We start from the raw sequence: 24,712 nt of genomic DNA, 5'->3' as shown, positions 1-24,712 counted from the left end.
TAGAGATGGGAATCAGGCAGAGAAGTGGTCTTGGCACACGCACATTACTATAAACAATCTAACAAGGCTTTTACTCAAAAACAGTAATTGTTTTAAAAGAAATGAATGCGCAATTATATCAATTGGGCCTTCTGGAGGGGTGTGTGTGGAGGAAAGAGACATCTAGATTACCAAATCTTGTAATACTCCTATTAGTGCACCTGTTAGGATTGTTTATGTAGGTTGCTTTTACCTCATTAGAAGGTTTTTCCATTTTTCTGGAGCTTGGTGTATTCATATTGGTATCATTTTAGTCAGCAACAATTCGGATTTCAATAGAGCAGATGCTTCCTGGATGGTTTTTCTGTTATTGAAGAGTTTCATTACAAGCCCTATTCTAAAACACAAAAGAAAAAAAGGTCTATTTAACTAGGGAATTATAATAATTGAGATACTATTAATTGTATATTGTGTTGAAAGCAGAAATGGTTAAGTTGTGGTTTGGAGGAATATATGGGGGAAATTATTTGGTTTATTATTATTGGTAAATATAATTAATTGATTTGTAAGAAAATTGGATTGCATGGAAATAATTGGAATATTCATGTTCATATTGATTAATATACAAATATATATATATATAACTAATTGATTGATGTTAAAATGTTGAATTTGTATTAAACAATTGTAATATTATATAATTAACCAATGTGAGGATGGATATAAAAATAGATGACAATGGGAAGGGGTATAATATAGAATAGAAGGGAAAAATTGAATTTGATTAAGATTAGAGATGAGGATGAAGGGTAATATTGGTTTTTTAAAAAAATAGATGAGGAATAAATATGGCAAAAAGGAAATATAGAAATTGTAAATTTAATTGAAACGACTAAACACTGTTTAAATTTGTGAACCGGCCAAATATTCTGTTCGAAGAAAATACATTGTATGTTTGTATGTGTGTTTCTAATTATTGCTATTTATTCGTATTTGTTCTCTTTTATTCTTTAAAGTTTAACAATTCATTCTTTATCTTAATATCTTTATATTTGTTTGGGGTTGACTTTCTTTCATTTCATCTTTTTTATTGTACAGCAATCTTTCTCCTCAAACCTACCACCTCTCTCTTTTCTTTCCTTCTTACTTTCTCTTCCCCCCTTCTTCTCCTCCCTACTTCCTCTTCCTTTCTCCTTCTCCTCCTCTCTTCCTTCCTCTCTTACCCTCACTCCTACTCTAATTTCCCTTCCCTTCCTCCCTCCCTTCTCTTCCTTCCCTGTCTCTCCTTCCTTCTTCCATCTCTCTTCTCCTTCCTTCATCCTTCTCTATTGCTGTATTCATTTTCTATTTTATATTTTCCACTATGGAGTCCCTGGTCTTTCTTTCATTTATCAAGTATATTTTTCAAAATTTCCCCTCATCTTTTTAATTATTAGCAGTATATTTCATCTTATTCCATTTTTTCTATTGCACCCAGTGTAATCATCTTTATCTTTTTTTTCCAATTATTTCCTTTTCAATATTATCTCGTTTCTCTTGCTTCTCATTCATCTTTTCTCTTTCTTTTTTTGCAAGCTAACCAATTTTTCTGCTTCTTTATTTCCCTTAAATGCCTCCCTTACTTTTTGAAACATCTCCCTTAGGGTCTCATATTCATCCTCCCAGTTCTCCATATTTTCAATTTTAAAAGGCTAGGATTTTTAAACTTATTCTTTTCATTTACATATATGGGGGGGGGTGCTTTTCAAGGAGCCACAAGGGGGCCTGAAAGCAGAGTAATTCTGACAGTGTCTTTTAAAATTGCTTGGAAGACCCATTTTTTCCCCTAATAACAATGGTTTGTATACTTTGGAATAAAACATATATCTGGAAAAAGTACACTGCTCAAAAAAATAAAGGGAACACAAAAATAAGACATCCTAGATCTCAATGAATGAAATAGCCTTATTAAATACTTTGTTCGTTACATACAGTAGTTTTGTATTCCCTTTAGTTGTTTGAGCAGCGTATAAACTACTGTATATAAAGAACAAAGTATTTAATAAGGCTATTTCATTCATTCAGATCTCGGATGTCTTCTGCTTGTGTTCCCTTTATTTTTTTGAGCAGTATACTTGCAAAACTTGGACAGAAGGAAAAGAAAGGCAGGACTGGACTCATTATCAGTAGCTAGTTAGTTAATTGTTATCAGTGACTCCCATTGATTCTAAACTCATTTTAAGACTGGGATTGGTGACTACTGAAATTTAAGTATTCAACATTGGTCTCAGAAATCTTTGATTTGAACTATCAAATCTTTGATTTGAACTATCAAATCTCTGATTTGAACTATCAAATCTCTGATTTGAACTATCAAATCTTTGATTTGAACTTTGATTTGAACTGTGGAAGAAAAATCATAAAATGGGCCAAAACTCACTTAACCATAATAATTTCTAGATATTTTAAGTGTAGAGAATTCAAGTGTTGAGAATGATCCGTTATTTCATCTCTTTTTCCACACTAGGTACCACTATTTGATTTCTTTTCATTTTATTCAAATAACAACAGAAAACCCAATACAGTTCAGTATGAATTGGCTTTCCAGTCCTTCCTTGATGCACTTTTTCACATTGGTTATCTAGTTTAAATGCCAAAGAAAAATCAATGATATATTTTTCAGACCTTTGGAGGATCACACTGTCAATTGTTCACACTGCTCAAGCAAAACTAACAGGTGTGAATTAAGTTTTAGCTAAAAAATGGAGCTTTAATTCCAGAAGTCCATTCTTTAAACTTGGACTTCTGGAATTAAAAGGCTCTGGATTAGATGGTACTCCAGACAAAAGATGGAGAAGAGTATCTTGCTTTTAGACATGATAATAGCTGTCTAGAAAGGTGAGTTATGAGCTATTTTTACATCATCAGAAATTTAATTTCTTACCTGTTAAAATGCCTGTTAAAAAGACAAGGAGTACAAGGAGCAAATAAAAGACCTTCATGTTGGGGTTGGTTCTGGACCAAATCTTACTTGTGGGACAGAAACCAGCTCTCAGCCCTCCTTGTGACTTCTTGAAAAGCATCCCCCCCACCACACGCTCCACCACCTTAGGAGGCAGGGGAGGGCTGCAGGTTGATCTCAAGGGGGTCTGGGGCTTTAGCAGAGGTACTGGTCTACCAGGCTTTTAACTGGTAGACCAGTACCTCTGCTAAATCCTAAAGAATTGTCACATGACCATCAAGCCATGCCCACAAAATAAGCCACTCCCACAGAACCAGTAGTAAAAAAATTTAGAATCCACTCCTGCAAAGGTAGGTAAAATACCATAAGCATACTTTAAATCAGTATAAATATTACCTACTTCATTGGTTAACAATTTTAAGGCTTGTAATAAAGCAAAGACTTCACATGTTTGTGCTGACCATTCAGATGGTAACTTTCCAGCTTCCAGTACTTCGGCAGTGTCTCCATTCACTACTGCATATCCATTCATCCTCTTCCCATTCTCCACCAGGGAAGATCCATCAATAAGTAGGTTTATACCGGCCTCTATTGGACTATCTTCTAAGTCCTCTCATACCTTTCTTTGTAAATCAATAGCTTCTACACAATTATGTTCTATGTTATCCCATTCTTTCCTTTCCCCTGACAGGAATTCAGCTGGATTTAAATTCCTATCAGTAGAAAGAATCAAGTTCTCCTGAGACAATAGAATAACCTAATATTTTAAAAGTCTAGCATTAGTGAGCCATCTTTGGGCTTTCTGCATCAGAATTGTCCTCACCTGATGTGGACTACTCACAACTAATGCTCCACCAAATGTTAATTTTCTGCTCTCTTCCACCAAGAGTGCAGTTGCTGCCACAGCTTGTACACACAAGGGCCAACCTCTAACTACAGGATCCATTAGTTTAGACAAAAATGCTATAGGTTTCTTCTTCCCAGCCCATGTCTGAGCTAATACTCTCTTAGCAACACCATCCTCCACTGCTACAAACAAGTGGCAAGCTCAATACAGGAGCTTGTATCATCGCCTTCTTTAGTCCCTCAAATCTATCCTCATCATCTTCCTTCCACATGATCGTCCATGGTTCTTTCTCCAACAACTTATCATATAAAAACCTAACCTTATCTGTATAGTCTATCCACAATCTACAATATCCTATTAATCCAAGCATTTTCCTAACCTCCTTCTTAGTTTTTGGTAGGACTGTGTTACTATTCCCTCTATCCTTTCTGTATTTATTCTTTTACTTCCTTGACTAATCAAATGTCCTAAATATCTGACTTCTAATTCCACATATTGTAATTTCTTCTTCAACACTCGTAAGCCATGATTACCCAACAAATTTAGCAACGCATTCGTGCCATCTTCAAACTCTGTCCTCTTCTCAGCTGACACTAACAAATCATCTATATACTGTAATACCTGAATACCTCTAGGAATACAAAACCTCTTTAATACCTGCTTTAACATTTGTCCAAACAAATTTGAACTTTCTGAAAACCCTTGTGGTAAAACACACCACTGCTATTGTTGATTCCGATGTGTATTTGGATTAGCCCATTCAAAAGCAAAGATATCTCTAGGCTTCTCTGCCAAGGGCAATGTCCAGAAAGCATCTTTTAGATCTATTACACTAAAGTATTTATGACACTGTAGTATACAACTCAAAAGAGTATAGGGGTTAGTCACTACAGAATGGCGGCTAGCGACCAAAATATTAATTCGGTGCAAATCATGAACTAAGTGGACAGACCTGTCAGGTTTCCTTACAGATAAGATGGGTGTATTATATTGGGACATAGTAGGTTCAATCAACCTATTTTGCAACAGATTTTCTATTACTATTTTCAATTCTCTCCTCATTTCTATTGGTACATTATATTGTTTCACTTTTACTGGAACAGCACCCTCCTTTAGAGTTACTTTTAGAGGAGGGATGTCCAAAATTCCCCTATTTCTTTCCGCCTAATGTTAAGGATATTGTTGTGTTACCAGCCAGCAGAATAAGTGCACAGAGAAACGTACTGAGAGCAATGAATACAATACATACAAACTGGTTTAACAAAGCTTTTACTTTGTAGTGAAAAACAATTGCATAGTCTTTTAGTCAATCCAAGTCTTTAGCCATTCAAATCAGTCCGAAGTTAGAGATATCTTCTTACCATACAGCAGTAGGTAATAAACAGCAATTCAACGCTGGTAACAAATCACGATAGTAACATATCCATCCACATCTTCACACATGACAGTAACAGTTCCAATCAACAGTTCCAGTCAAGCAGCAAGTCAAGCAATGATGAGAGCAGGTCCAACAATGACTATAGCTCGGCTTCCTCCTTATATACAGTTTACACTAGTAATTATCCACTTAAGATAAGTGAAGTCAGCAGTGCAATGACTCAACAGTACAATTATGATAATTTCAATCAGCAGTCAGTCAGCAGTCATTAGTCATTACAATGACTCAGCAGTACAATTACTCAGCATTACATCTTAGAGTTAAAGAATACATTTAAAGTTATAGAACACATATATTGCCTGGACAACTTGTTAGACTTACACCATATCCTAATACCTCCCATACTGAAGGGTTAATTTTCTGCTCCTGTTCTTCAGTTAGTACATTTACAATATAGTCAGTATTAGTAAATTTAAACTCACATCTCTTTTGGGATGTGAGCTTAAATTTACTAATACTGACTATATTGTCAGTATTCTTCCAAGCAGGTTTATTCCTGCTTTAGCTACTAATATCACATCTATATTTATTTTGCATGTTCCCCATTTCAATTTCATATCTTTCAACAGGGGTACATCAAATGGTACACCTTTTACTCCCCTTATTCTCATTGTATTACCATCCTGGTGCACCCCTTCAGGCAATTTACAAACAGAGGTTCTAGTTGCACCTGTATCTATTAAAAATACATAATCCTTCTCTTCTGGTCCCACAAATAAATTTATCAAGGGCACTTGGTGGGACCCTAAAATCAATAGCCCCTGACTCCCCTAATCCTCCTCCTCCCCTATAAGGGTATAGAGATGCTGTTCCAGCCTCTGAGATCTTCTCCTATCAGGGCAATTTCTTGCAAAATGTCCCTCCTTGCCACATGCAAAACATTTCCTACTTCCCATGCTGCTGACACCAGGCTTTCTCCACCAGAGAAATCCTCTTTCCAATTCAGGACGCTGCTGTTGAGCGGTGGATGGTTGTTTAACAAAACCTCTGCCTCTGCCAACCCTTTCTTTTTTTTCTGCTGGCTCATTAGCAGCCTTGAGTACAAACACCATCATTTGGCTTTTCTATCTACTTTTCGTCTCATCCCTATTTACCTATACTTTTTGTGCTTCTTTGAGCAAAAGTGTAATATCAGAGTTAGCTCAATGCTCTATTTTCTGTATCTTTTTCTGTATATCTGGCCATGCCTTTGTAACAAATTGCATTTTCATCAGAGACTCATAGTCTAGTGTTTCAGGAGAAAGACCAGAGTATTTATTCAAACTGTCTTTAATTCTTTCTAAAAATACAGTTCGTGTTTCATCCTTCAACTGTCCCACCTCAAAGGCTTTAAGTAAATTTTTTCCTTGAGGAACAGCAGTTTTCATGCCCTGGAGTACAATCCTCTTCAGGTCCTCCATTTGCTCCTGGTCGGCTAAATCATTATTGTTCCAACCAGGATCTGTCAATGGGAACTTAGTTTTGGAGGCTACTGGGTAGGCAGCCCCCTCTTGGGTTTTATCCCAATAAGCCATAGCTGCTTTTCTATATCAAATAGAATATCCTAAAATATGTTGCAGTTCAGCATATGAATACAGATTAGGTCCCAAAAACAGATCCAAAGATTCAGATACTGTAACTTAATAGAATCTGCCTGCAAAGACGGCATACGTGTCTTATAATTCCTTAAATCCGATGATGTCAGGGGCCCATTCACAAACGTTGTAATAGGCACCCCCGTTCCTGTAGTTCCATTCGGCATTTCCCTTAAAGGAAGCATTCTCTTGGTCTGTGACCGTATCACCGGAGGGGAAGTTTGTGGATTCTGTCTGACAGTTATTGGTAAATCATCCACTTCCCTTTTCAACTGCCGAGTTGCTGAACTTTCCCCTCCACTACCTCCGGCAGCCTTCTCAACCCCCCTCATCACTCCTGCCCCATTCTAATTATATGGAGGGGGATGTGGACATGTAGCATAAGCTAACGGATCCCAACCCTTCTCTTCATCCTCCTTCCCATACAATACTTTAGCAGTTCTTGGGGGGAACGGATCAAACCACTGAACATGGAATCATGGTTCAACATATAATAGCTGAGTTCCCAATTTCTTTTTCTCCAGCACCCGTTTTAAAGCATTAATCCAATATGGGTCTGATTCCCCAAACTTACTCCACCTATAATTCGGCTGTATTAAAACAAACGTTGGCCAAATCCTGGTACAATAATCAATCATACACACTTGGTCCAATGTCTTAGTATATGCATTCAGCCAATCCTTCTTCCACTGTGTTAACAACTCCCCCAAGGGAGAGAGAGGAGGAATAGAGGGTATTTCATTTCTAATACTTTTTCTTTTTTTTTTATTAAAAAGTTTTATCAAGTATTACAACAATTTTTCCCATCCCTCCTCCCCATACCCCCCATCCCTCCTCCCCTCACCCCCCCATCCCTCATCCCCCCTCTCCCTCCAACCCCCCTCCCCCCACCCCCACCCGGACTTCCGGGTATAATATTTAACAAACATAAACTAAAATATGCTAACTTTCTGTAATGTCTAAACTCCCTCTTGCTCTTTAACTTCCCTTTCTTCTAACAAAACATAGTTCAAAAAGAAAATTTTGGTTTCATTCATAGGCTATTTGAAACTTTTTAGTCCGATATTTGTTTTGAATATAATCAATCCATCTTCTCCATTCCGATATATATCTTTCATTTGAATGGTCCTTCAAATATGCCGAAATTTTTGCCATCTCTGCTAAATTCACTTCTTTTAACGTCCATTCTTCAATAGTAGGTAAGTCGTCCTTCTTCCAATACTGCGCCGCCAGAAGTCTGGCTGCTGTTATTAAATTTAAAATCAATTTACTCTCTATATCTGTACAATCTGTAATTATACCCAACAGAAAAAACTGTGGAGTAAATTTTCTTCTTTTTGAGAATGTTTTGGATAATCCATCATATTTTTATCCAAAATGCCTTAATTTTTTTACATGTCCACCATATATGATAATACGTAGCATCATCACATTCGCATCTCCAACACTTAGGTTGCAAACTTGGATACATACAGGCTAGCTTTTTAGGATCTAGATGCCATCTATAAAACATTTTATAAAAATTCTCTCTTAAGTTTTGGGCTTGCGTAAACTTTACATTTCTAACCCATATTTTTCCCCACGTTTCCATCATTATTGGTTCTTCAATATTCTGTGCCCATTTTATCATACAGTCCTTAACTAGCTCTGTTTCTGAATCTATTTCTACTAATGCATTATACAACCTTTTTATATGCATTTGACTTTGGTCTCTAATTTGTTTTACCAAGTTCTCCTCATTTTGCAAGATACCAACTTTCTGATCTTCTCTCCATCTCGCTTGCAACTGTCCATATTGAAACCATGTTTGAATTATCCTTTCTTCTCTTAATTGATTCAAAGATCTTAGTTGTAGTATACCTGTTTTCTTATTAAACAGCTCCTTATAAGTAGTCACTGTTACAGTTGAAAATACCTAACCTGATATCTGTAAATATGTAAATATGTTTGCTTGTGTATATGTCATTGTGTGATGTCATTGTGTCACTTATCATTGGTCACTACTTACCATTAGCCCCGCATCCTCTGTATATAAGCTCTCGCTCCCCTCAGATTGATGGCTGTCTAAATGTGTTCCTGAGGAAGAAAATAAATATTATTATTACAGGAAAGTCTACAGTCTCTTATATTGGGCCTAACCAGGATAACCAAACTAGTAACAAATTGGTAGCAAGAGGATGGTTTGGTAGGCCCAACCGAACATAAAGATGCAAGACTCACATAACGACAAAAGAAGACCTGCCACCAGATACATAACGAAAAGAATGGCAGCTCAACTAACTCCTGACAAATATACACCACTTGAAAATATTAAGAAACAAACGCAATTACAAGAAAATGAACTGCTAACACAAAACGAACAACCACTAGCTGGAGCAGAACAAACTTTCTCAACACCAAACAAAGAAGATGAGGTAAAAAGAAAAATACTAAAATTAATAGAAACAACTACAGCTGAATCAAATCTGCTTGTGAAAATCCGCAGCATGATAAACGACCACGGAACAGCAGCAGATAACGAAAATAACAAACAAGAAAACTGCAAGGTAAGAAATTCAACCCCTGACTTCAAAAATGACACCAAAGATGGCGACAGCTTCCCGCCTTTTTCATGGAAGCCATCTTACCCACCTAATACCTCTAAAATGCCTGACCAATTACTAAAAGAATTCCAAACCTCAAACTACGAAATAAAAAACAAAACCTACCAAGAAGATGACTACCCGAGTCCAAAAACAAATAAAAAACAATTATTTAAACAAAACAAAGCTCAACCTACTGAAGTAGAAATAGACAATGCTATACAGGTGCTAACTGCAGCACTCGGGACTAAACTAACAATACCAAACAAACAACCAGAAAATGAAATAGAAAATTCTAAACTACCATCTACCAAAGGCCAAAAAGAAATAGACTGTCTAAAGAAAGGCCTAGCCACCCGAAGAAAGACAAGCTGGCAATCATACTTACCTACCGAAGAGCAGCTCCCTGAACAACCCGGCTCCATTGGCAATGGTGGCCCGCCTCAAGCTCCACTTACTGACGACCTCAGAGAAGACTCCCCGACGAGCAGAGCAGCACCCCAGGCATTCTTCAGTCACCAGAGGCCCTCCGGAAACAAAGCAGAGCAACAGAAGGCCGTCTGGGACTTCACCCCAGGAGCTGCAGACACAGGAACCTCCCTCGCCAACTGCTGGAGAAAAATGAGGACTGAGCATGCCCAGAACGAGCCTGCAAAGAAAGAAGAAGGAAACATAAATACAAGTCAGCACAACATAGAGATAAGTAAATACAGACATACATCTACCATACCCAGGCCTTATTGTGAGTATGCTAAGGTCTTAAATCATGGACAGCTACTAAACATGAATAACACTTCACAACACTCAGGGACAATACCTTCAGACTTTATAAAGTTAAGATTAGATGGAAGCAACTTAATGGAATGGAACCAGTGTTTACAGATTACATATTTGAAAGAGAATGTTTTATTTTTTATTGATAACCCACCAGATAAGCCTTGGACCTATGAAATAGACTGCCTCCATCACAAAGCATATTATATATTAATTGCCTCTATTTCCCCAAGTATACTTCCCAGTATAGAGCATAATTTAACTGTATTTGAAACATACCAAAAATTATTCAATTTGTTCTATAGTAAAAGTGTAGCCACCACCACAAAAATTTCTAGGGAATTCTATTCTGCCAAACTAAAACATGATACCTCCATGAGTGAACATATCTTGAATCTAAACACAGTAAGAGCAGACCTTATCCAAAGAGGGGAAACCATTTCTGACAACACCATGAAAAGCATTATAATTAATTCATTAGATCACAGCTGGGATAATTACATTACCTTAATAGATAACCTAAGTATAGAGCAAATTACCTTAGAAAATCTTACCAATAAGCTTATTACTGAAGATAGACTTAGAAGAGAGCGATATACACAACTAAGGGAAGGTAGAAATCAAAGAAGAACTGATTTTAGGGTCAGAGATAGGTACCCACATGAATGTCTCATATGTGGATCTGAAAGACATCAGAGTAGAGATTGCCCCAAGAATGCAGGATACAGTGACTCATATCAACACAAGGATAGGAGAATACATTTCTTAGACAGAACTTCCCCAGATTACAGGTATAAGCGAAGAGAATCACCACACCCTAGAGAAAGACAAATGAACAGAAATAACCCTAAAGAAAATAAGAAAGGATCACTATATGGAATAAGAAACAATAACACTTTGATGTCTGATTCACTCAACACTTGGCTCATAGATTCTGGAGCCACATGTCATACAACTCATAATAGAGAAATATTAAGCAACTTCACTGAAAAGAAATATTACATTAAAGTAGCAAACCAAAATAAAGTTCTAGTGAGGGGAATGGGAGACACGCATATAAAGGGTATAGGAAAAATAGAGGGGGTACTATTTGTGCCCGAAATTCCAAATAACATATTGGCAACCCTAAAATTAAGTATAGAAAATGGAATAGAAACCACTTTCAGAGGTGGAAAGGTATTTATGACTAAAAACAACAGAAACATAGGTAAACTATTTACAAATGATGGACTAACATACCTACTGCCACAAGATAACGAACTAGTCTATGCAAACTATCAATTAAGAAACGAAAAGCCAAATTCAGATAGCCATGATGAAAGTAATAATGATAACGCATCGACCACTGATACTAATATGTCTGAAAATTTAAACAATGGAAGACCTATTCACGATAATTGTAGTCACTTACTCCACAGAAAGCTAGGACACGCGAGCTTTCCCGTCATACGAAAAATGTTAGAATGTTCCGAAGATTTAAAAATAAAGAACTGTAAAAATTACTTAGAATGCTCTGTGTGCAATTCATCCAAAATTAAAAACAAACCAAAACCCAAAAAAGCCACTCGCACCACACAATCAATTTTTCAACTAATTCACATGGATGTAGTAGGCCCATTAAAACCTTCAATTAAATATAAAAAAAGATACTTTCTAACCATAGTCGATGACTACAGTAGATTCGGTTTTGTATACACCCTTAATCACAAAAGTGAGGTTTTCAAAAAATTTAAGGAGTTCTTTAAAATGGTAGAAACATAACACAATACTAAAATTAAACAAATAATGACTGACAGGGGGTCGGAATTCCTATCCAACGAATTTTCAAATTGGCTAAGATCACAAGGAATATTGCACTTTAAATCTTGTCCATTTTCCCCATTTCAAAACGGAGTTTCTGAAAGAAAAAATGGTTTGCTACAAACCATGGTTAAATGTGTGTTAGATGATGCTGGCTTAAACCAATCATTCTGGGCTGAAGCCCTCACTTATTCCAATTACACTATAAATCGCTTATGGTCCAGTACAATCAACAAGACCCCATACGAACTCATGTATGGAAGGAAACCAAAAATTGGGCATTTACACGTATTTGGTGTATCTGCTGATGTATATGTCCCCTCACAATTAAGACGCAAAGGAGAGAAAGTATCCAAGAGACTGATATTTATGGGGTACGAATCAGGAACCAAGGGATATCGCTTCATTGATAAAAATAACCACTTCATTGTATCCAGATCTGCCGTGTTTCATGAACACATGAACTGGTCAAAATTACATCTCAATGAAATTTACCCAGAATCAAAAAATATTACGCACACGCATGCAGAACATCATACATCAGATACGAACCCCAAATCCACATCCACAAACAGAGTCAAATGCCCAAAAATAGTTAATGATGAATGGAAAAAAGGACACCCCACTTTGAAGGTAGATCAATTAACCGAAAAAGAAGCTAAATATATGCATAGCGATGAACATCCCCAGAATAGGCCCATTAGATCCAATAGAGGCGTAATCCCTAAAAGATTAGATGATTACGTACTGTCTATTCAAGCCAAACACCTGACTCCCAACACATATGATGACATACTTAAGTTACCCCTAGAAGAAAAAAGTAAGTGGGAGGAAGCAATGAAAAAAGAGATGGACAGTTTGAGAGAACTAAATGTATATACACCAACAGACCTACCCACTGAGAAATCCCCATTGGCACTAGGTGGATCTATAAAATCAAAGAGCTAGAGGATGGTAAATTCCTATACAAAGCCAGATTAGTGGCTCAAGGCTTTGCCCAAAGATTTCCGGATGACTATGAAGACACATACTCCCCAACCGTTAGATCAGAAAGTGTGAAAACAGCACTAGTGTTAGCTTCCATTTTAAATCTGGAAGTATATCAATTTGACGTGCAGACAGCCTATCTGCATGCTGATCTAGATAAAGAAATTTATGTGAAAGCACCCCCAGGAAAAGATACAAAAAAGGGAGAAATTTGGCTATTGAATAAGAGCCTTTATGGACTAAAACAGTCTGGTAAACGGTGGTATGAGTGTTTATCAAAGATACTTAAAGATATAGGCTTTGTAGCTACTTCATCTGATTTTTGCTTTTTTACGAAAAGAAATAATGATTCTATTGAATATGTTTTGATTTATGTTGATGATATATTATATTTTGGACGTGACAAGGTTAAATGTGATAATTTCGCTGAACAACTAGGCAAAAATTTCAACTTAAAAATATTAGGAAAGGTAAATAAGTATTTAGGAGTCCAAATTGACAAAACAGACAAGGGGTTCAAATTATCTCAGAAAGACAAGATTATGGAACTCATACAAAAATGTAACATGATTAACTCAAAAATTTGTGATACTCCTATGTCAACTGATTTTTATAGGAATGTGTACAATGAGTACGAACCATTCAAGGATAACACTTTATATCGATCAATTATTGGGTCCTTATTATACATATCTAATTGGACCAGGCCTGATATCACCCTTGCCGTAAATTTGTTGTCAAGACATGTAAGCAATCCTAACTTATACCATTGGGAGGGAATTAAGAGGATTTTAAAGTATCTGAAATCTAGCATTGATGGCCTATTCTTAGAACCATTCATTTCTGAAAAACCAACTTTGACCTGCTACACCGATGCTGATTGGGCTACTGATTCAAAAAGCAGAAAAAGCACTTCTGGATATGTTTTTCTTATAAATGGTTGTGCGGTGCACTGGTACACTGGCAAACAGAACTTAATTGCCACTTCTACAGCGGAAGCCGAATACGTTTGCCTATCCAAAGCAGTCAATAATCTAACTTGGTTCGATGATTTGTTATCTAATGTATGGGATGAACCTGTTTATCCAATTATTATCAATGAGGACAACAGGGCAGCAATAGATATATCAGCTTCCGAAGCAATAGGTCAACGATCTCGACATATCGATATCAAATATAAACATGTGAGACAACTGTCAAGTATAGGATTCATTAAAGCTGTTCATTGCGATACTAGTGAACAAATTGCTGATATCCTCACCTAAGCCATTACCAACCAAACAACATGTGTATTTGACTTCCAAACTTAACGTACATGTATAATCTTAATAACCCATCATTAGTTAGATATTTTAGAGGGGGATTTGTTACAGTTGAAAATACCTAACCTGATATCTGTAAATATGTAAATATGTTTGCTTGTGTATATGTCATTGTGTGATGTCATTGTGTCACTTATCATTGGTCACTACTTACCATTAGCCCCGCCTTCTCTGTATATAAGCTCTCGCTCCCCTCAGATTGATGGCTGTCTAAATGTGTTCCTGAGGAAGAAAATAAATATTATTATTACAAGAAAGTCTACAGTCTCTTATATTGGGCCTAACCAGGATAACCAAATTAGTAATAGTCACATCTTGTTTTTGCTCTACACTTATATTCTCTATCGCGTGTCTGGGTATTGCCCACATTGGTAACTTATTGTTTAATTTATACTGATACTTTTTCCAGACACGCAATAAAGCATTCCTTAATATGTGACTTTTAAAAGTCTTATCCACTTTCTTATCATATAATAAATAAGCATGCCAACCATAGACCAAATCATATCCCTCAATATTCAATATTCTTTCTTCTGTTGAATTCATCTAGTCACTAATTGCTGATAGAGCAGCTGCCTCATAATATAATCTTAAATTGGGCATTTTGAGACCTCCTCTTTCACGTATATCCTGCATTATTTTTTGCTTTATTCTCGGTCTCTTTCCTGCCCAAACAAAATTATTAATACCCTTCTGCCATATCTTCAAATTTTCATCTTTTTAAAGTATTGGTATCATTTGAAAAGGAAATATAAACTTAGGCAAAACATTCATTTTTACTGCTGCTATTCTTCCCTACAAAGATAATTGTAATTTTTTCCAATTTTCCAACTCTCTCTGTATTTTTTGTCACAACTGATCATAATTATGCTTAAATAATAAGGCTCCAATGGGTATATTAAAAATTGATAAAATAAAATAAAACCAAGAGGAGCTACTGCTACAGAGCAACATGCTCTGGCAGCAGCAGCAGCCTCGCCTCATTTCTGAAGAAGAACAAGTTAAAGAAACAATGATTGCTTGGGGGAAAAATTTTGGACATGGAATTGATTTAGAGAAATGGCAAAAGTTGTGGTCGCAAAATTATAAAATGACAATGTCAACTGCATATAAAGAAAATTTGTACAAGATGTTTTACAGGTGGCATTTACCCCTGATAAGAATAGCCAGAATGTTCAAGAATAAATCTGAAAAATGTTGAAAATGTCATCAGATACCAGGCTCATATTGCCATATGTGGTGGACGTGTGCAGAAGCTAAAAGATACCGGACTAAAATCCACACATGGTTGGAAAAAATGATAAAAAACACATAGATTTTAAACCAGAGATTTTTTTTATTGGGGATTGTACCTGAAATATATAATAGAGAATTGAGATATTTGATTGTGAATGTATTAACAGCAGCTAGAATTGTGTTTGCTAAAAATTGGAAAAATGAGAAAATACCAATGCAAAATGAATTTATTAAGAAAATAATGGATTGTGCTGAAATGAGCAAATTGACATTTGAAATTAGAGAACAAGAAGATAAACAATACTATAAGATGTGGGACCTATTTTATCAATGGTTAGATAAAAAGATATGAAAATGAAGTATGGTAGAGATCTTTATAATACAAGAATTGTAAAATTATACAAAATATAATATAAAGATGTATTATTATTGGATCGATTTAGGATGATGAAATGAATGGTATAATACAAATTAACTCAAATCTTAGAATATTTTGTATGAAATGAGGGAAGAAATAGCCATAGTCAAATAAATGATTAATGAGGATAATAATACATAGATATATATTAGATTGATAATATGAGAAATTAGTAAAAAATTAGTAAACTGTAATTAGTAATTAGTAAATTAGAGAAATTAGTAAACTGTAAGCTACGAATAGGGTGATGATGCACAAAAGACTTGTAACCAACCAACACACTGTTTGTATTTGTAATTGAAGATGTTTTTATGTTTTTATGTATGTTTGTTTAAAAATAAAAAAAAATTCCACCCCCCCCCCAAAAAAACTATAGACCAATCTCTTTGTTAAATGTAGACTATAAAATATTCACTACTATCGTTGCCAACAGATTAAAGAAAATTTTGAATGAATATATACACTTAGATCAAAATGGATTTCTCCCAAATAGACAAATCAGGAATAATTTAAGAATAATAATGGACAGTTTAGAATATTATGAAGCCCACCCGGAGAAACAAGTAGCCTGTGTTTTCTTAGGTATCCAAAAGGCATTTGACAACCTCAATTGGCAAATTATGATTCAACAAGTTTATGATATGAATTTTGGCACTAAGTTTGAGAATATTATAATGGCAATATATTCGATACAAAAAGCAAAAATTATAATTAATGGAGAAAACACCCACACTTTAAATATAGAGAAAGGAGTTTGACAAGGTTGTCCTCTATCTCCTCTGCTCTTCATACTGTCACTAGAAGTATTATTAGAACGAATCAGACAAAATTCAGAAATAAAAGGATTGAAAACCAGAAATGAAGAATATAAATTGCAAGCATTTGCAGACAATCTGGCTTTTATTATTGAAAAATCAATAGAGAAAGGACAAACATTTATTAAGGAATTAGAAAGATATGGAGCTCTAGCAGGATTGAAAATCAATAGACAGAAAATGAAACTTTTAGCAAAAAATTTAACAGAACTACAAATAACAGAATTGGAAAGAACACTTGGACTCCAAACAATAAGAAAAATCAAATACTTAGGTATACGGTTGACAGCGCACTGCAAATCGATAAAGGAGAATAACTATAGCAAACTATTACAACAAACAAAAAAAGATTTAGAACTATGGACTAACATGCAACTGTCACTTTTAGGAAGAATAGCAGCCATAAAAATGTTTATATTACCAAAATTTCTATACTTGTTCCAGACCATCCCAGTCAAATTAGGAAAGACTTTTTTTAATGACCTTAATAAAACAATAGTAAAATTTATCTGGCAGGGGAAAAAAACCGAGAATAAAAATGAAATTACTACAAGATATGAAGAGCAGAGGAGTATTTCGATTGCAAAACTGGGAATTATACTATAGTGCAGCAACATTAGTTTGGTTAAAGGATTGGATTAATTTAAAGAATAAAAGAATACTAGCTATAGAAGGTCACGACCTGCAGAGAGGATGACATGCCTTTCTGTGGGAAACAGGATCTACAAGCAACAATACTTCTACAGACACTTGATTAGAGATTCACTAATAAATAATTGGATTAAAGTTAAAAAGAAACACTACATCAGCGGTTCTCAACCTGGGTGTCGCGACCCCTTTGGGGGTCGAACGGCCATTTCACAGGGGTCGCCAAAGCCCTCTCTGGCCCGCCCCATGCCTTCACTCACCCTCACTCTCTGCTCTGTTGGATCGCCAGCCGTTTGCTTACCCCGCCCACTCTCAATCTATTGCTGCCTCCTGAGTCCCAGCTGATGGCAAGACGAAAAAAAAATGTTTAAATTCTTGCCGCAGGGCTTCAAAGGGCTGCCCTATAACCAGTGGTGAGATTCTGCATTTGTTAAATTGCTGGCTTGCCCCGCCCCCCCGCACCACTATTTATTGCCAATAAATAGTGGTGGGCGAGGGGCGGGTGAGCCAGCAATTTAACAAATGGTTCGGTGTTTTTTTGTAATTTTATTGGCCCGCGTAGCTTCAGCATAGGCTAATTAGCCCTTGATTAGATCGGCTCCCGACTCTCAGCTGATTTGCTCTCAGCTGTTTTGCTCAGGGCTCTGCTGCTTGTTTGCTTGCTGGAGCAGTTTTTTTCCCCCTAGCTATGCTGAAACACGAAACTGAAAGTAAAGCAGGCTGTTGGCTTTGGTGTTGCTGCAAGGTTGGAAAATTAGGCAGGCAGATTTCTTTTCTTTTTCCTCACCAAAAAAGGTAGGTACAAACAATGGGAAATTTAGGGGAAAAGAGGAGAGTTCAAGATTTTAAAACACAAAAGAAAAAAAGCTCTATTTAACTAGGGAATTGTAATAATTGAGATACTATTAATTGTATATTGTGTTGAAAGCAGAAATGGTTAAATTGTGGTTTGGAGGAATATATGGGGGAAATTATTTGGTTTATTATTATTGGTAAATATAATTAATTGATTTGTAAGAAATTGGATTGCATGGAAATAATTGGAATATTCATGTTCATAATGATTAATATACAAAAAAGGTAGTTATATAACTAATTGATTTATATTAAAATGTTGAATTTATATTAAACAACTATAATATTACATAATTAACCAATGTGAGGATGTATAAAAATAGATGACAATGGGAAGGGGTATAATATAGAATAGAAGGGAAAAATTGAATTTTATTAAGATTAGAGATGAGGATGAAGGGTAATATTGGTTTTTTACAAAAATAGATGAGGAATAAATATGGCAAAAAGGAAATATAGAAATTGTAAATTTAATTGAAACGACTAAACACTGTTTAAATTTGTGAACCGGCCAAATACTCTGTTCAAAGTGTTGGAAGAAATCTCCTTCTAGGTTCTGCTCCAAGTGGGGAAAAAGACACTGGAAACATGGAGACTGCTTGGAAAGATGGTTTAATGGTGGACAGGATCACATGGCTTGAGTTCCTGAACAGAAAAGGGCAGATACAGTAAATCCTCGGGTTTTTATGCTCTCTCTGGCTCTGCATTTCTTGGGGCCCCAAAACAGTATCCTGATTGGTTGTCAGACTCCCAGGGGGTGGTGGTCTTAGCTAGTCTTGCTGTGGTTGATGGTCACATGTGCTTCCCAGGTCACATGTGGTGAGTTTCTGTTGCTAGATGGGTAGAGGGCTAATCCTATCTTTATTGGATCTTTGGCAATTCCTACTATGGCTCTGCCTGAAGGAGGTAGATCTTTGTTATGTAGAATAGACTGGCCCAGGCCTTAATGGCCCATTGACAAAGGGTGTGGGCAGGAAGATGGGAGCTGCTTCAAAACATGCTTATCCCAGGGAAATATAATATTCTGCCTTTGTCATATTTCCTAAAATATTTCACTCTTCCAGGAAAGGGGTGGGTGCTAACTTCCTACAAAAGAAAATACATTGTATGTTTGTATGTGTGTTTCTAATTATTGTTATTTATTCATATTTGTTCTCTTTTATTCTTTAAAGTTTAACAATTCATTCTTTATCTTAATATCTTTATATTTGTTTGGGGTTGGCTTTCTTCCCTTTCATCTTTTTTATTGTACAGCAATCTTTCTCCTCAAACCTACCACCTCTCTCTTTTCTTTCCTTCTTATTTTCTCTTCCTCCCCCTCTTCTTCTCCTCCCTACTTCCTCTTCCTTTCTCCTTCTCCTCCTCTCTTCCTCCCTCTCTTACCCTCACTCCTACTCTAATTTCCCTTCCCTTCCTTCATCCCTCTCTATTGCTGTATCCTTTTATGCATATGGACTACTCAGAGGGCTGAAAAAGTTATTTCTGACTGGTCCTCGCACTTTTGACCAGTCCTCGAACTTACGACTGTCCTCACATTTTACGTTTTTGCCCTATCTTGTCACCATGGTGAAGAGAAGCAGTTGTGAAATGAGTGACATGGTTGTTAAGAATGCTACAATGGGCATAAATGATGACCAGTCATTAAGTGCGAAAAAATCAGAAATCACTTTTTCAGCCCTCTGGGTAGTCCTTTTGTGCATATGGACTACTCAGAGGGCTGAAAAAGTTATTTTTGACTGGTCCTCGCACTTTTGACCAGATCTCGAATTTACGACTATCCTCACATTTTACGTTTTTTGCCCTATCTTATCACCATAGTGAAAAGAAGCAATTGTGAAATGAGTGACATGGTTGTTAAGAATTCTGCATGGGCATAAATGTGAGGATGGTCATAAGTGTGAGGACTAGTCAAAAGTGCGAGGACCTGTCAGAAATGACTTTTTTCAGCCCTCCGAGTAGTCCCTATACACATAGCCATGGCCACTGGTCACATGACCAGCTAGCCACGCCCACCCAGTCACATGTCCTCCAAGCCACGCCCACAAAATAAGCCATGCCCACAGAACCGGTAGTAAAAAAATTTAGAACCCACCCCTGGTTGGGGGTCACCACAACATGAGGAACTGTATTAAAGGGTTACGGCATTAGGAAGGTTGAGAACCACTGCACTACATAAAAATCCCAATTTGGGATTTTTATAAACAAGATACAAAAGATTATGGAATATATCTTAAACCACAACAATTAGACAAAATTTTATTAGGACCAGACAAAACAAATATTACTAAAATTTACAAATATCTTCTGGAAATAGAACTAGAGGAAGTAGTGGTGAAAGCTATTCAGGAGCCTGAATAGCTCAACAGACAGAGCTCTGTAATTTAACACCAGCTGTCTGCAATTAAAGTAAGATCGAATCCCGCCAGGCTCAAGGTTGACTCAGCCTTCCATCCTTTCTAAGGTAGGTAAATTGAGGACCCAGTTTGTGGAGGCAATAAGCTGACTTTGTATAAATATACAAAAGTATGAAGGCTATTGCTTAACGCATTGTAAGCCGCCCTGAGTCTTCAGAGAAGGGCGGCATATAAATTAAAAAAAAAAAAAGGTGCATGATTGCATAGGGTCAAAATATTGGACACAACATAAAACTATCAGGTTGGGAGAACATATGGAACATAAATCATAAACTACAAAATCAGCAGCATATAAAGAAAACTCATATAAAATGTTCTACAGGTGGCAATTACCCTATTCGAGATTAGTGAAAATGTGACCTAAAATGAGCCCTATATGTTGGAAATGTAAAAAGAAAGAGGGAACATACTACCATATGTGGTGGTCCTGCCCTGAGGCTCAAAAATATTATCTTAAAATTAAAGATTGGCTACAGGAAATTACTAACGAACAATTAGATTTAGAACTGGAACTCTTCCTATTGGGGATCTTGAAAAAAAAAATATGTGAAGAGCACAAAATATCTAGAACTACACATATTAATCGCTGCCAGGATGGCCTTTGCTCAATGTTGGAACAGCCATGCATACCCGCAGAGAAACTTGTCATACAAAAGATCATGAATTGTGCAGAAATGGACAAATTAATGCTGAGTTTAAAAAATAAAGAGGCATTGATATTTTACAATGTGTGGGAACAGTGGTATAACTGGATAGAATGGAGATAGATTAAAGACAGAGAGTTATTAAGTATAAGTAATAGATAAAATAATGTAAATACGCACAATTTAATTTTTGTAAATAATGTACAAATTATTGTCACAAGAAAAACACCACAAACAGCTGCTGTTGAATGATATAATTTTTTATGTTTTTAATAAAACAAAAGTTTAATAAAGTGTATTAAAAAAAGATTTTTTCAAATTCCCCCCTTTCAATGTCAATAAACTTCAGAGCTTTTAAAATTTCTGTAGGCACTTCCTTTAGAATCTCCAACCCATGAGTATTCTCTTTGTTTTGTCTCATTTTTTCTTTCAGAGTCTCCTTTGGCCCCTTGTTAACCTGCAGAGTTTCTGAAATTTCTCTAGTTAATTCCTACTGCATCTCCAACTCATGGGTTTTCTCTTTGTTTCCTCTCATTTTTCCTTTGAGAGTCACCTTTGGCCCCATATTAAACTTCAGAGCTTGTGAATTTTTTTAAAAAAAAGTTTTTTATTTTAAACACATTAAAATAAACACAAAACACAAAACATACAACACTTATGTACATATCATTTTTCTGTTGTTATCAGCTCATTTAAGATGATCCTTTCTTATTATTACATATATTCTAACGTTTTCATTAATCTGTTTAAACAATCTAACTTTCTTTATATTGACTACACTCTAGTTTGATCTTCAACACAGTCTCCTTTTTTTCCTTTCCCCCTTTTTTCTTTTACTCCTTTTTTCATTTTTCCTTTTCTCCCACCAATCATACCATCTGTGCCACACTCTATAATAATCTGTATCCTCTCTTTCATTAATTTCCTGTGTTAACTTGTCCATCTCTGCACATTCGAGGATTTTTTTAATTAAGTCCTCTTCTGTTGGTGGGCATTCCTTCTTCCAATTTTGCACATATATTATGCGAGCTGCTGTTAATATATGTAGTGTTAAATATTGTATATCTTTTGTATAATTTTCTATTGGAATCCCTAGTAAAAATTGCTCTGGCTGTCCCTTTACTGGTTTCTGTATTATATCTAGAAGCTTTTTAACTTTGGCCCAAAATTGCTTTGCCACCGGACAGGTCCACCAGAGGTGATAGTATGTTCCATAGTTATTCTTACATTTCCAGCATTTTGGTGAATTACCAGGGAACATCTTTGCTATTTTAGCTGGCGGAAGATGCCATCTATGAAACATTTGCATCTGGTTTTCCTTGTATGCCATTGATATTGTCAATTTCATATTTATTTTCCACATCCTTTCTCACTTCTCTAATTCTATCATATGATTAAAATTTCTTGCCCATTTAATCATAGTGTCTTTCATTGTTTCCTCTTCCATTTTATACCGCATATAAAAATTTATTTATTTTACTAATTAATTTTTGGTTCTTTCCATATATAATTTTGTCTAGTTGGTTTTGTTCCAATTGTATCTGATTGATCTTTGTATCCTCTGTATATTTTGATCTGATTTGCAAGTATGTCGACCATTCAACATCCCTATTCAAGTCCTGTTCTAATTCTGTCTTTAGTTTTCCCAATTCGTTTTATATATCCCTACATCTAATTATGTTGGTCCAATCTAATAAATTTGGATAATTTAATATTTCATTGGGCGAGATCCATTATTCTCGTATAATGTTGTTTTTTAATTTTGTTCCAAATTAATAATAATGAGTTCCTAATTATATGTCTTTTAAAATATCCATGTGATTTATGTTTTTCGCCCCATAAAAATGCATGCCATCCTACCTGTAAGTCGTGACCCTCGATTATTAAGGTTCTTTTATTTTCCAACTCAATCCATTCCTTTATCCAGGTCAGGCAAGCTGCTTGATAATAAGTCTCCCATCTGGCAGGGCTATTCCTCCTCTATCTCTAGTATCTTGTAAGGTTTTTAATCTAATTCTGGGTTTTCTCCCTTGCCAAATAAACTTTGCAATCACTCTGTTTAGTAAATCAAATAATTTTTTTTCTATTTTTATCGGTATAACCTGGAAGAGGAAAAGTATTTTGGGCAGAATATTCATTTTTATTGCTGTCACTCTTCCCATCCATGAAATTTGAAGTTTCTTCCAATTTTCCAAGTCTTTCCCAATTTGCAGCATTAATTTATCATAATTATCTTTTTTAATTGAGGAACCTCTTGCTGTTAACCAAATCCCTAAGTACTTTATCTTCCTTGTTATCTGAATATCTGTAATGTTCTCTAGTTCTGTCTCTTGTTTTTTTGTAAGATTTTTTGTTAGCAATTTAGATTTCTTTTTGTTAATTTTTAGACCTGCCACTGCACCGAATTCCTCTATTTTTAAAATCAATTTGGGGCCTGATTGTAAAGGTTCCTCGATTACAAACACCAAATCATCTGCAAAAGCTTGCAATTTATACACTTCATTTTTTATCTTCAGTCCTTTAATCTCCCGATCTTCCCTGATTTTTGTTAAGAGTGGCTCCAATGATAGAATAAAGAGAAGGGGGGAAAGTGGGCAGCCTTGTCTCATGCCTTTAGTAATCTCAAATTTATCCGTCATATCCAGATTAATAATTATCCTTGTGGTTTGTTTTGAGTAAATTTTTTCAATCATTTTTTCAAATTTTGATCCAAATTCCATCTTTTTAATTTGTTGTATCATAAATCTCCAATTCAAATTGTCAAAGGCCTTTTGAGCATCAAGGAAAACCAATGAAACCTGTTTCTCTGGGTGGGCTTCATAGAACTGTAGAATGTCAATTATAATCGGTATATTATTTTTAATTTGTCACCCAGGCACAAAACCATTTTGGTCTGAATGTATAGACTTTTCTAGAATTGTCTTTAATCTTGCAGCAATGATTGACATATATATTTTATAATCGGAGTTTAATAGCGAAATAGGCCTATAATTTTGCACTAATTGCTGGTCTGAATCTTCCTTGTGTATAAGTGTGATTAATACTTCTGTCAATGTTTTGGGTATGTTTGATTGTTGTAGTGCTTCATTAAATATTTCAAGCATTAATCCTCCTGTCTGTTTTTATATTATCCTATATAGTTCAACGGGTATTACATCTGGTCCTGGTGTTTTATTGCTTTTTTGCCTTTGTATTGCAAATTCAAGTTCTATTTCAGAGATTTATTGTGTCTTTCTGTTCCTCTGTAAACTTACATACATTTGTCTCCTCTAAATAGATTTTAATTTCCGATTCTATCGTTTCTTCCTGTGAGTATAGTTAGGAGAAAAAAGAATGAATTATTCTTTTTAATTATCATAAATTAATAATAATTAGTGTTAACATTCAGAGTATATGAAATTTCTGTAGCCCTTTCGGCCACCTCTTAACCTTCAGAAC

General features: G+C 35.6%; 1 long non-coding RNA gene across 1 annotated transcript; it reads right to left on the bottom strand.

The window, feature by feature from the left end:
* Nucleotides 1-241: 241 nt before the first annotated feature.
* On the bottom strand, nucleotides 242-9,938 carry LOC148114114 (uncharacterized). Its single transcript, XR_015734335.1, has 3 exons — nucleotides 9,750-9,938; nucleotides 8,788-8,855; nucleotides 242-376 (listed from the first exon to the last, which is right to left on the bottom strand). It is a non-coding gene; the product is annotated as an uncharacterized LOC148114114 (long non-coding RNA).
* Between the last annotated feature and the right edge of the window lie 14,774 nt (nucleotides 9,939-24,712).

This window comes from Pantherophis guttatus, chromosome 4, assembly GCF_059756535.1.
Source record: "Pantherophis guttatus breed Tessera chromosome 4, ASM5975653v1, whole genome shotgun sequence".
Taxonomy (NCBI): domain Eukaryota; kingdom Metazoa; phylum Chordata; class Lepidosauria; order Squamata; family Colubridae; genus Pantherophis; species Pantherophis guttatus.
This window is presented reverse-complemented; position numbering and strand designations above follow the sequence as displayed.